This window comes from Ictidomys tridecemlineatus, chromosome 6 (genome assembly GCF_052094955.1).
Source record: "Ictidomys tridecemlineatus isolate mIctTri1 chromosome 6, mIctTri1.hap1, whole genome shotgun sequence".
Classification (NCBI taxonomy): domain Eukaryota; kingdom Metazoa; phylum Chordata; class Mammalia; order Rodentia; family Sciuridae; genus Ictidomys; species Ictidomys tridecemlineatus.
In genome coordinates this window covers 166,721,496-166,735,780 of record NC_135482.1, presented here as the reverse complement: position 1 = coordinate 166,735,780, position 14,285 = coordinate 166,721,496, and positions in this window count along the sequence as shown.

Sequence of the window (14,285 nt, the reverse complement as noted above, 5' to 3'; positions counted from 1 at the left end):
ATTTGGTGTCAGAACTGAGTTGCAGCATGATGCTGTAGGAATCAGCTCCTGGCCTTCGTGCACCATGTGTGATGGGGTGGCTCATGGAACTCTGACGTATCCAGCAGTAAAATTGGAACAGAGCCCCTTTGTCATTCAAAGCTGCTTCCCAACTTCCTGATAACTGCTTTTCAGCACGCAGAGCTTCCTCATGCTGAGAATGGAAACTGAGAAGGCACCCCCTGGCCCCCAGCAGATGCCAGGGAAACTGAGACAGTGACATGATTCAGACCAGCACAGACTACCTAAATCTACATATGTATATTTCCTGCCTTTTGTCCCACTCTGTCCCCTCTCCACTTATGAAAGCTGTTCACACCCTTGAGCCCCTTGAAGATGGAGATTTGAGACAGAAAATGTTGCCATCTTCCCCAAGAAGGGCTTTGTTTGAATAAACCTCTTTTCTTTCACCAACCTCTGTCTCCTGAGCTTTAGTGGGTGATGAGCAGTAGAGCCTTCGATTCCTGGTGACAAAGTCATATTTTAGAAAAAGAAACTGAAGTAGAGGATTAATTTTTGCTTCGCGGTATTGACTGGCAAACACTTGTTGACATTAGTAGTGACAAAGAACAAACTGAGGGCCCTATGAGCAAAGCTCCCTGCCCCACTGCGTGGGCACTTAACTTGGGGGCAGGGGTTGACAGTCAGCAAGGGGACTCCTCCTCTTTATTCACTAGTCACAATGAGAAAGGGACAGTTCTCATACAGTCAAATTTGAGCCAATGGAACAAATATATTTTCAGACACTTGTATCACCTTTTCTTTCTTTTGTCTTTTTTTTGTACTGGGGATTTAATCCAGGGGTAGTTAACCACCGAGCCACATCCTCAATCCTTTTTGCTTTTTAATGTTGCAACAAGGTCTTGCTAAACTGCTTAGGGCTTCGCTAACTTGCTGAGGCTGACCTGGAACTTGCAATCCTCCTGCCTCAGCCTCCCAAGCCACTGGGATTACAGGTTTTGCCACTGTGCCCTGTTCACATCAACCTTTCAAGTTAAAATTATAAAAGCCAGCTCATGGTGATACTTTAAGGCTGCTAAAACCATTTCTATGATTTCAGGAAACTTGTTCAAGTGTTGTAGCTCAGTGATTACACCAAGAACACTGAAGAGCCTAAACCAGTCATTTGGAGGTAACATTTCAAGATGCTTCTATCAGGATTTTAGATGAAAACCAAGATATGATGATAGACTAATTATTGAGAATTTGACTCCCCCACAAAAAGTGTATGAAATGCTTCACTTGGCAAGCTTCATATATTTTAAAACCATCTCTACATGATGCAATGGAGATTAAACAAATAATAATGACTTTCCAGAGTGGAATGTAATGAGAGCAGATTAGGAAGCCATGAGCTGTTTTATCCCAGGCGGAAGCCATCATAATCCTGGCGACTTTACACTTGATAGAGAGCCAGGAGTCATCTTCAGTGGGAAATCACCCCTGAGATTCTGAGCCCTGGCCTTGCCCTGAAAACTAATCTGCAGACTTACCCACCACTTGCATCTTTTTTGACTTGGAGGTTTCTAATTTAGTAAACATAAAAAAGAAAAAAGAAAAGAAACACATTGATACTGAGTCTGACTTCTGGATAATATTTCCACCAGTGTGGATATAATAACTTGGTAGAATATTATCCATTTAACAGATACATATTTATCAATTGTAAATCATTTGAAATTATTTTCCTTAACGATAACAGTAATAATTATTTTATATTTATGGAAACTGATAGTCTGCTTGCTGGATGCCAATTAATTTATCCTGAAATTTCAAAATGTAATAACTGGCCTCATAGGAGAAGGGGAATGGCCATGTCAGGTTCTAGGTAGACGCATGCATGTAAATGGTTGAAGATATAAAAACAAAAACAACCACTGTGCATCTCTGGATATTTCCCCTAGCAACAAACAGCACATGGGAAAATATTTAGTCAAGTTCTCCTAGATCTTGATTGTGAACAGTGAGAGTCTGGCATTTGCATCTTGACAGCTGCCATCAGCCCACTAACTAGAGCTCCATGTGGTAGAAGAACCCCTGAAAGCAGACATAGGCAAAGAGACTATGACCTACTTCCCTCAGCTTCTAGATGAGAACCTGCAAGGGATAGGCCACTAGTATCTCTCATCTTCCACAGTGTCATGTTAAAGAGGAAGCCCAACTCCATTCTCCTACCCAGCTCATATTTATAGGGGCAGGCTCTGCCCAAGCACTGTGAGCTGAGAATACTGACTTTCTTCTGCACCAGAGATTGCTCAGGGGGGCGAAGTTCCACACCTGTGAGCCAAGCAGAGAGAATAAAGGGAAACCATCTTCCGAGCACTAAAAGCTTCAGGGTGACACTCGGTAGACATAGGATGTCATCCCCATACCCAGCTCTGATATAATGGCTGGTAAGAATGGAGAACTCCACATCTCAACCTGAGGGGAATAACTTTGGAACAGAGCTCAGAAAAACTCATGTCTAACAGTGTTGTCCAAAACAATGGCCATATTGGTGACAAGTAATTGAGAGGGCGCTAGTAGCTCCATAGTACTAGTAGCAGCAAGTAAAAGGGCAAAAGATTCAGAGAGAATCGGGAAGAGTCAGCCAAGAAGCATCCTGCAGTGATCAAAGTCATCCCTGGGGGCCTGGAAGGCTGTGCACATGCCCAGTCTGCATTCACTCAGCAATTAGAGTGGGATGTGGGCTGACTCAAAAGCATTCTGTATGCCATATACCACTCAATCAGCAAAATTTCTTGAGCCTTATTGGAGAAAAAAGATTTATACAGCTTCTGATCAGACACTAGCTGAAAATAAGCTACTCTGACCCAGGGGTAACTCTGCTAAAAATAGATTCTGCTTAAAAAAGAAAATCGTTGCCATCCAGTGGAGCGGAAGTCTATGTATGTGTCCAACACTGTGCCCCCTCAGGAGGAGCAGGGGAGAGTACCCCAAGCTACCAGCCCTTGGATGGATGGTGGAGGGGGGGGATTATAAACTCCATAAAATGTGCAGGTAAACTCCTATCTGCATACATGAGATATTTGTGAAAACAGGAAGAGAAGATAACTGGACAAGGGCTTCCTTATAGTCTGTGGCCTACAACAGGCTTATGCAGACCTGGGAAGGTAATCCCTAGGAAGACAGGGCAAGAGGCAAAAAAGAAAAATTTGAGCAAGTCTTCACAGTCTGCACACTGAGAAGGATAGTAATTCCCTGAACTCAATGGAATTCATGTAGCCAAGCTGCTCCAGGATTAAAAAACCAATTTAAAAAAAAAAGTAGCCCAGTGTGGTGGCACACACCTGTAATTCCAGTGACTCAGGCTGAGGCAGGAAGACAACAGGTTTCAGGTCAGCCTGGCAACTTAGGGAGACCCTGTTTCTGAATGAATGAACGAATAAAATAAGGGCTGGGGCTGAAGCTAAGTGGTAAAACACCCCTGGGATCAACTCCCAGCACTGGAAAAAAAAATCAATTCTTAGAAATGGGAAAGGGAAAAATATGCAGAGTTGCAACAGCAAATTATCTAAGATATCCAGAATTTAACAAAAAATTAGAGCACAAAGAAAGAGGAAAGTGATCCATACACCAGGAAAAAAAAAATGACAGGCAACAACTGCTACTGCTGAGGAGAGATGGTTTGGCACACAAAGATTTTAAAGCAGCTATTATAAATAAGAACTAAAGGAGACAGGTTTGAAGAATTAAAGGAACACATAACAATGATTCATCAAATAGAGACTATTAATGGAGAGAGTGTGGTGGTTAATTGTGAAGGTTAATTTGAGTAGGTTAAGGAATCCCCATATGATCTCTGTATGTGTCTTCTGGAGATTAGCATCCGAATCAGTAGAGTGAATAAAGAAAACTAGGCCTCACCAGTGTGTGTATCCAGCCTGATGGAACAAAAACATAGAGAAAGGGCAAATTTTTCCCTTCTGTGAACTTGAGTTTCCATTTGCCCTGCCTGAGAACCTGCACTCCTTGTTCTCAGGACTTTGGATTAAGACGGAAATTTACACTCCCAGCTCCTCAGTTCTCAGGCCTCAGCTCTGAGCTAGAGCCACACCACCAGTTTTTCTGGGCCTCCAGCTTGCAGATGGTAGCTCCTGAAGTTTCTTGGCCTCCATAATCATGTGAGTAAATCCCTCATAATAAATCTCCACGTATATCTATTCTATTTCTTTTGGAGAATACAAATTAAAACCGAGAGTAATATTAAAAACAAAAAACAAGTAAACAAACAAAGAACCACAAGTAGAAATTTTGAAGTGAAAAGTTTATTTAAAAGAAAAAAAAAAGCCAAACTGAAATTTTTATTTGAGGAGCTGAACAGGATATATGAACTGGCAAAAAAAAAAAAAAAAAGCAAATTTGAAGAAATGCCAGTAGATATTATGCAACTTTAAGAACAGAGAGGAAAACAATGAAGAAAAATAAACAGCCTCCCAGAACTGGGGGACACTGTTAAGTGCACCCACATACATCTGGTGGGGGAGTATCAGAGAAGAGAGAGAAAGGAAAGGAAGATAGGGGAACAGTTAGGCCTAGAGGGAGAAACACGGCTGTCATCAGCATGGTAGCTCGGCCCTTGTTCCACTCACTGGTCTCAATCCTCTCTGGCCCTGCTTTCCTGCCCTAAGGAGCCACTTCCTCTTTTCCCAGAACAGACTGGTATCTGTCTGCTTGCCTTTGCTCACACTGCCCTTGCTTCCAGGAGTGCCCTCTCCCTGCCTTGATTTGGTCAATAGCTAGCCATCTTTATTACTCACAAAGAAGGTACCAGTAATATCCACTAGGTATGGTACCAGTAATTTTTGCAAGTTAGCCATAGCTTGTACCTAATCTTGACTCATCTAACAATTTTCTAAGAAAAAAAAAAAAACCAGACATAACAAAACTTACAGTAAGTGAACGTTTATGTGCTTCACTAAACCAAAGTTGAGTCCTAAAGATCTGAACACAAAGACTGAGACAACCTGTTAATCCTATTAAGGCTGGGCTGAATTATTCGTAAGTTTTTGTAAACAGCGTTTTCTTAGTCTGCCTAAAACCCTGCTTTAAGATTCTTGAAAAGTCCATTTCTTTACTTTTCTGTGGGTGTGCACGCACGTGTGCACATGACTGTAACAAAATCTGACAAGGGTTCCGTTTAGTGGCTTCTTTTTCTTCAACAAGAACAAAGCTCAAGTGACAACTCCTCCATATAGCTTTCCCTCATTGTCAAGGTGGAGGGACCGCTTCCTGTTCAGTTCCTCACAGGACACTGTAAACTTCCACCACGGTAGTTCTACTTATCGACATGACCGCCTCCATGTTAGAATGCTTCCAACAGACGGGAACCTTTTCCTTACAGTATATGCTCACGCTCAGCAGAGTTCTTGTCATTTAAGAAGAGGAAGGAAGGGGTCAGGAGGGGAGGGGACAGGAGAGCAGGGGATGGGGAGAAGGAAATTGTATGCAGCATGTTTCATAAAGCTGTGTTGTTCCTAATACTTCATTTAATAAATATTCATGGTTATGACTTCCTGTTTTTCTAGAAAAATTCACAGCTCCAATGGCACTCACTCTCTTTCTGTCTCTCTGGTAATATGCTATAAACAGAAATCATTTAACAGGTCAAAACAATGTTTCCTTCTGTCTCCTTTCTTTCCAAACAGTTCAAACTGCACTTATGCTTTTTTTTTTTTTTTTTTTTTCCCCTAACTAACTGAATGACTTAAAACCACTTTCCAAAGGCAGGGAGAAAAAGAAAAAAAATCCAGTGCCTAAACATGTCTGCCTTAGCAATTAATTCTCAGTGAAAGCACTCGTGGGAATGATTTCTCCTGTCCTGGGGTCGCCTGAATCCATGGGAAATGACTGCCTACAGCCTCCAGAGACAGAGGAGGGGAAGGTTGGGTTCTGGAGAAATATCTACATTCTGAGCTGATCTCAGGCAGCAGTGAAGGACTCATTCTGGTCACAAGTTCTAGGGGACTTGGGTTTGTGCTGAACATGGCTGATTCACCCTGGAGGACACCGGGTAGTGTAAGGACACTCAGCTTCTTGTATGCACCACCTCCCAACAGTACAAAGGTTCCCTCGTTCCTGTATAGTGCATTGTGTTCTCACTATGTCCCTTGGTTGTTCCTCCTGCTGGAAGATTTCTGCTTCCAGCACCTGGTTGGACACACATAGGTCTCAACTATCGCATTTTCAACTGGGAGATGGAATTTAAAGCAAACACAATGCCCAGTGAGATGAGTGCTTGAGTTATTAAAAATAGTCCATGGAAGAGAGATGCAGAGTCCTTCATTAGGGTGGAAACTGTAGGTGAGTAGGGTATGGCTAGAGGAGGTTGGCCACTGGGGATTTTATTTGGGGTTTATATTTTGGCTGTGGTGGGTGGAACTGATTGCTTTCTGGTGGCCATGTCTTGAGCTGCTTTCCTCTGCCATGTCCTTCCACCATGATGTTCCACTTCATCTTGGACCCAGAGCTACGGAGTTGGCCAACCATGTACTGAACCTCTGAAGCCATAAGCCAAAATAAACTTTTCCTCCTCTGAAATTGTTGTTGTCAAGTCTTTTGTTACAGAGGTGAGAAAGGTGACTAAAACAGAGGAGAAATGGGTCCCCTGTCCAAGCCTGTCTTACACTGACATATACAATTCACATTCTATGGCTTCAACCTCAAGCTTAGTGAGAGCTTAAAACAAAACAGAACAACAACAACAACAACAACAACAACAAAAAACGAACTTATGTAAGGAACTAAGAAAGCCGAATCAGGAAACAGGAAAGGCCAAAACAATCTTGTCCAAGACTCTGAGAGTGAGCTAGTCGGGTCAAAGACAAATGGTCTAGAGAAATGTGCACAGCTAGCCTGAATCTAGTGTCATATCCAGAACCACTGAGGAACAAACATATTGGTGACATGCAACATATACTTAAGATCAAATACCTCTGTCAGACACTCAGAATTCCATATTATTCTTCTACCTTTGTGATCCAAGATGTCCTTATAAATTGGGATTTTATTCTCTTTTTGCCTCTAGAAAATTATTTACAGAGAGTCTGAACATTTCTGGTAGGTTAAAGAGAATTACTAGGTACCCCTCACTCAGCCCTATGGTACTAGTTTCCAAATTAATCCAATGTATATATTTTTTTCCTACCACCCACCTTGGTCTCTAAAACTTGGCTCATAATTATATTGCATGTTTTATTGCCATGTAAGAAATAGGTATTTTAAAATATTAATTCTCTGTAATTCCTTTTTGTTACTTTTGTATTATAAAACTGGGGAATATGTAAATATTAAAAAATATTGACTTTTATTAGTCATAAACTGCCTATACCATCAATACACTTTTGTGTAAGCTTGTACAAATAAACACACACACACCTTTCTTCCCTGATCATGTATCAAGTGCAACAGTTTAGGGGCCAAAAAAATTGGAGTTTTTCAGTTCCTTCTTATTTTACAATTCAATGTAAGAATCCAAATTTCATTTATATTGTAAAAGAGACTCAGTAGCCTTCTCCCAATTTCTCTTGAAAGTTCTGCTCATCTGAGAAATCTTAATTAAGAATGTGGGATCCTAGGGAAAGTCTGGGAGACAGGAGGGGTCTAAGTTCTTTGTTGGCAGATTTCCAAAGAAATCTGGCAAAAATGACTCTTTTTAAAAAAAATTATTGTAGAGGGACACAATGCCTTTATTTTATTTATTTCTTTTATGTGGTGCTGAGAATTGAACCCAGTTCCTTTCACATGCAAGGCAAGCGCTCTACCACTGAACCACCACCCCAGCCCCTGAAACAACTCTTCATTATGTGGCAATTGAATACTCCCCAAGTCTACATTATTCTCTTCGCTCTGCATTTCTACCCCCAAATCAACAAAACCCTTACATTTCTGTTTTGTAACTTCATGACAAAATGTACAGGCCATACGTTTCATATAGCAGCTCTTTTTCAGAGTTACCAACCAACCCAATTTTTATTCTTTTTATTTGAAAATACATTTACAAATGTCTCTTTCTTTGGAGAGACGGTATGTTCCTGAGAATCTGTGAGCCAGAATATTTTAGGGACAGTTATATACTAAATGTATGAGAGGAACATGCCATTTAAATTATTATCCATCCCTTTATCTGTTGTGGAAGTTGGACTTTTCTAAAATAGAGAAATGAATAAGTCCCACCAGTTTCAGTACATTGAACTGAAATGACGATGTCATCCACTTCTTGGAGAAAAACAAAAGGTTGTCTGTTTTCTGTACCTTCACATGCAAAAATACTCACCTACATTTCAAACTCAAGGTTCCCCTCCTCCTCAGTAGGATATCCAGCAGGTGCTGTATGGGATGGAACTCTTCACAGCAAATAAAAGGAGGTCTAGCTTCACAAATAAGGTTAACGGGTGTGTATGCTGTATCTTCCTTATGGCTTTCTCTATTTTAAAATAATTTGTTTTTTTTGCAGTGCTGGGGATTGAAGCTAGGGGCCTACGCATGCTAGGCAAATGCTCTTATCATTTAGTTACACCCCAGCCCTTAAGATCTTTTATCGTCTTTTTTTTTTTTTTAACTTTTTTTTTTTTTAAAGAGAGAGTGAGAGAGGAGAGTGAGAGAGAGAGAATTTTTTTAATATTTATTTTTTAGTTCTCGGCAGACACAACATCTTTGTTGGTATGTGGTGCTGAGGATCGAACCCGGGCTGCACGCATGCCAGGCGAGCGCGCTACCGCTTGAGCCACATCCCCAGCCCCTTTTATCGTCTTAATGTACTTTTAAAGTACGAGTTTCTGGGCTCTGTGTCATACTTCCTCAATAATAACCTCTGAGAGGGGCTGGGGATGTGGCTCAAGCCGTGGCGCGCTCGCCTGGCATGCGTGCGACCCGGGTTCAATCCTCAGCACCACATACCAACAAAGATGTTGTGTCCGCCAAGAACTAAAAAATAAAATATTAAAAATTCTCTCTTTCTCTCTCTCTCCTCTCTCCTCTCTCACTCTCTCACTCTCTCTTTAAAAAAAAAAAAAGAAAAAAAAAATAACCTCTGAGAATTAGGGTCAAGGATCTGTATTTTCAGTGACACAAGTAGAGGGAAATTTTGTGATCATAGTAATACCTGAGAGGTTATTGGCAATCTTTCAATGCATAAATTATCTCTTCCATTGCCTCCAAGACACCACAGAATAATCCCATAAAAGAACCCAATACTTGCAATATAAGCAAATGGATTTCAAATTCTGTGTTTACTGAAGCAAAGCAGACAGACTTTGCACTTTGTAGGATTTCCCATATGGAGTTAATTTATAGCATAGATTTTAACCTAGTTTGCTGGGAAAATTCTTTTGACTTTCATTTTAAAGGACTTCCTGCACTCACCTTTGACCCCTCCTACACTTTTCTGAGGAAGACGATGAGAAAAAGTGATGGGTAAACTTCTCCCAGGCATGGTATGCAATTATCTGTATTCCTTCTTGTCCTGAATGTTGTTTTGGCTTTTCAAAGACTATTAGAAACCATCAGATAAGGAGGATTTAGGATTTAAATGTCAAAGGGCATCAGATATATATCTAATCTAGATTTAGTTTGAGTAATCAATGTGTCATGTCATTTTCCAGAGAATATCATTAAAATGTCTATACCAATTGGTATTCTCAGACATAATTACATAAGTCACATGTGACAACAGGAAGCAAGCTGTAAGCATGTGGCTGAAGATCCTTGGTACAATACAGACATTCATTTCACTCAGTCCTGAGCAAATGCTTCCTGACCACTAACTGAGACAAAGGCAGTGCAAAGTGGGTGAGAGAGACACCATCCTCCTGTCTGTAATGAGGACACTCCATTGAGAGACAGATATCCATTGAACAATTCATTAGTTACAGCTTTGGTCACCGGATGTTCTACCAGGAATCTCACATCGTATGGAGTGGGAGCAATGTTTCCTTAAACCTTGGCCCTTAAGGGATGACCTCAGATGTGTACAGGGCCAAGAGTGGTGGAGAATGAGGCTCTAGGTGGGAGGACAGGAGTGCAAATGAGAGTGCAAAAGGAACAGAAGGTCGTGGCCAGATGAAGGAACAGATAGGAGCACCATGCCATCAAGTACAGTAGCTAGGAAGAGTGTTAAAGGGCAGAGTGTTAAGATACACACAAATCAGGTAAGAGAAGTGACAGTTCATTGAAATGGAAGAATGATGAGATTTGTGATTATAAAACGTGATTATTTCACTACTGTGGAAAATGGGTACATAGGAGAGTGCAAGAGAAGATGCAAAAAGTTGAGTTAGGAATACATGGATAAGAAAGATGTTTTTAAAGCAATATATAAAATATGATATATAAATATGCATATATATATATATGTATGTATGTATTATGTGTGTAATCACAATAAAGATGGTTACTTAACATTCAATATACCCTTATCAGAAAAGTTGCTCCAACAAATGACTTCATATATCACCAGTTAATCTCTACTGATTTGTTAAATGGTAGAAGAAACATTAGATAGAAAATTTCATTGGTGCAATGACTGGCCCTCAAAATCAATGAACTGACTCATCAACTGCATAGCCACTTCTGTCACTGCATGAACAGAGTTCCGAGGATCTGCAGAACCTAGAAGCCTCTTGCCTTTAGGAGTGGTACCCTAAGCCTAGGACCACTTGGTTCTGTGTCCCATTGCTTCCAAAGGATTTGACTTCAAAAGATGGGCCGAATCTTACTGCTAAACTATTGTTATATGTGCTCAAGCAAGCCTTTAATTATGGGTACTTTTCAAAGTACCTAAAGAATAAATAAATGGAATGGATGGAATGCCAGCTTTTGTGCTTACTTGCAAACAAATGTTTGTATATTGGTAGAATCTGATCAAAGCTTTGCTCTAAATGTGACATCTCATCTGGTAGCAAGAATATGGAGGAGGATGCTTATCACCCTCCAAATATCCTAAGCTAACAAGATATCCAATAAGAAACTGAAAGTGGAATTGACCAAGTTGGCTCAGGCCAGTTAACAATAACTGGATTAAAATAGTATTGGTAGAGATGGAGGGAAGTGGATGAGGACCAGGGCAGTATCAAGGATGACAACTTTCTGCCATGAGCAACTTGGTTCGTAGTGGTAAAATACACAAAGACAAGGAACACTACAGACAGAGCTGGTTTAGGAGAAAGGTTATAAATTCAGTATTGGAGAGACTGGATTTGATATATGTATGAGTTTGCTAGATGAGGATGTTGTATATGCACTTAGATGCAAGAGGTCTATGGATGAAGATGTGCCTCCCTCTGGGGGTCTTTGGTAAATAGTGTAATTGAAACCATGGGAGTCCAGAAGAATGCCTGGGTAAGTGGTGTTGGAAAAGAGACAATGCCCTGAAGAAACCCTAATACATAAAGACTGTGTTCAAAAGCATGTCAATTGGATATGATTTTTGGCATTTTTACTTATGCATAATTGTTTTGTTTTATGTAATTTTAAGAACTGATAAAATTCCTTTGCAGATAAGCTGCCTTATTTGGAAAAATGTCTTGGTAGCCAACTGAGTCAGAGGATACAGAATGTGCTTCATGACATCCCCAAGGAATGAAATAGAATCACAAAACCGCTATGCAGGAAATTAGAGTAACTTATTTTGCATTTTGAAGGAAAGAAGGGGGCAGACAAGACAGCTGGATGGAAAGAGGACAGGCTGGAGGGTTTATTGGGAAGGACCTCAGGGGAAGGGCAGGAAAAGGAAGTTAGTCTACTGTTCACTAATAATTGTCCATGATGCTGTTTGCTTGCTTTCTTGCTTGTTTGCATTTTAAACCAATGAAGGAGCTGAGTTTTATGGAAGGGTCAGAGACACAGAGACAAAGGCATTATGTGGGGATGTGAGGACACAGTGGCTCAGGCAATAGCTGAAACTTTCCCCCCTAAGTACTGGCAGAAAATCTGGGGATGCCTTTGAAAATAAGCTGTGTGATTAAAGGACTTATTTTCTATAGATATTGAGAGATAAGTGTATCCAATCTCTTAAGTGTATTAAACACTTTAAAATTTTTCTTTGTATTATTTTAAAATTATTTTTGAATAGATATTAACAGTTACAAGTTCAGCCATAACTAAGAGCTCTTTAAATAAGTCTTACCCATTCTTATTTTTATCCAGAGGCAACCATTAACATCTAGCTCTTATTTATCTTTCCAGAAATAGTCCATGTGTACAAAGGAAATACATGTGTATTCTTTAAAAATGTTGGCAGAAATTTTGACAGATTTGATAGACTCTTCAACATCTTCTTTCTCAAATAGACTCTGGTGCTACATTTCTGTATAGAAAAGCAGCCTTTTAAGCTTTTAAGAGCTAAAGTTTTCTATAAATGGATATGTCATGATTTATTTAAGGAATTTCCTACTTGGGGTCAAAGAAATTATTTCTAGTTTACTATTATCAAAAATCCTGCAATGGAAAATTTGCCCATAATCATTTTGCACATGTACAAACTGAAATGATTTTTCTTGTCAAGTGAGTTCAAAACTCCCTTCTCCTGATGGCAAGGGGCAGATAGGGAGGAGGCAGATGGCAAAAAGGACACAGATAATGGTTCAGAAGGTGCAGCTGAGAATCTCAGATAGCTAATGCTGCAAAACCACAGTCACATGTTCAGGGCAATTGGAGGAGAACAAAATGTCTCCTACACTTGAGATGTATGTTTTGGAAGACAACATTGAAGAGAAAAGTGTGGATTGCAGAGAAGACAAAGTAAATTAGCAAGACCCACTCCCTTGTCTTCCATGAAAAAGAATGATCAACAGAAGAAATAAAGATAGGGATCAGAAACTGTCAGAAATGACTTTATGTCTAGACACACAAAGAAAATACCTAGACAGTTTTATGATCAAGTATTGATACAGTATTTGTAATAAACCTTTTCAGATGTGCTATAAAATCTAGAGGACTTTTACTCCTGCTAATATTGTTACAGTCGTTAGAGTACATGAACCTTCCTTTACTATTAGTCAAAATTCTGGTGCCCAGAGTGAAAGAAATAAAAAAAAAAATGATAACAAAAGCTAACATTTATTTTATGCTTACCATGTGCTAAGAATCACAAAGAATCTCCATAGGTTGTCTTGTTTTATCCGCACAGAACTTTAGAAAGTAAGATTATTGTCCATTCTACAAATGAAACAGTTAAGGTGAAGAATGTTGCCAAAGTTCACACAATGAGTACACAATGGAATCAAGATTCAAACTGGGCCACTCTGACTCTGAAGCCCTCACTGATGAATGCATGAAGTTTTAGCCAAAGAGAGATTCTAAGCTCAATGCTGATAACTAGCCCTGATACACAGATGTCCTTGCATTGGCTATATTTTTAATCCCAGAGGTCTCTTAAAGACAGGGTGTTTGCCATAAAGTGACTTGGAAACTAACCACTTACCAACGTGCCTCATGCAAAAATCCTAATTCATTTCAAGTGAGTGCAGAAAAACAGCCTTCTATAAAAAGCCCCTTATCGCAAAGCTTATTTCTGTATGTGCTATGAGTTAAACATTCATTTAAAAATCATTACTGGCATTATAGACTAATATTTGCTTAAAGAATTATAACAAAGAGTGCTCATTTCAAATGATTAAAAATGAGTAAAAAATTTAAGGGCTATAGTGAAAGGTAAAATATGTCGATGACAGATCCTATCATCATATCTGATGCATAATAAGTGAACAGTAAATACTTTTTAAAGGAATTAACAGTTCAAAAAAATATACAAGGCTATCAGAAGCCTAGTTATATTCACTTCTGGGTGAATATAACTAAACACTGGGCAATCACATCTAGAAGGCACAGCAGAAGCTTCTGAATGCCACAGGAAACATTTCCTCCCCATATCCAGAAAAATGACAATTCTAAAACTTGTTAAGAAAAAAATATATGCTGTGAGTTTCCAGATTCAGATCCAGTTGCTGGTGGCCTTGCAACACTAGGCTCTCTCCTTGCTCCTGTTCATATTTAAAGTAATATCATTTTTCATTATTGCCAAACATTTTCAGATGTGATATTTATAAGAACCTGGAGAGGCAAAAATAAAGCATTAAAAATAACCTGGATGAGAGTCCTTGGAAGACTGGGAACAAAACCACCATTTGACCCAGCTATCCCACTCCTCCGTCTATACCCAAAGGACTTAAAAACAGCATATTACAGGGACACAGCCACATCAATGTTCATAGCAGCACAATTCACAATAGCTAAACTGTGGAACCAAA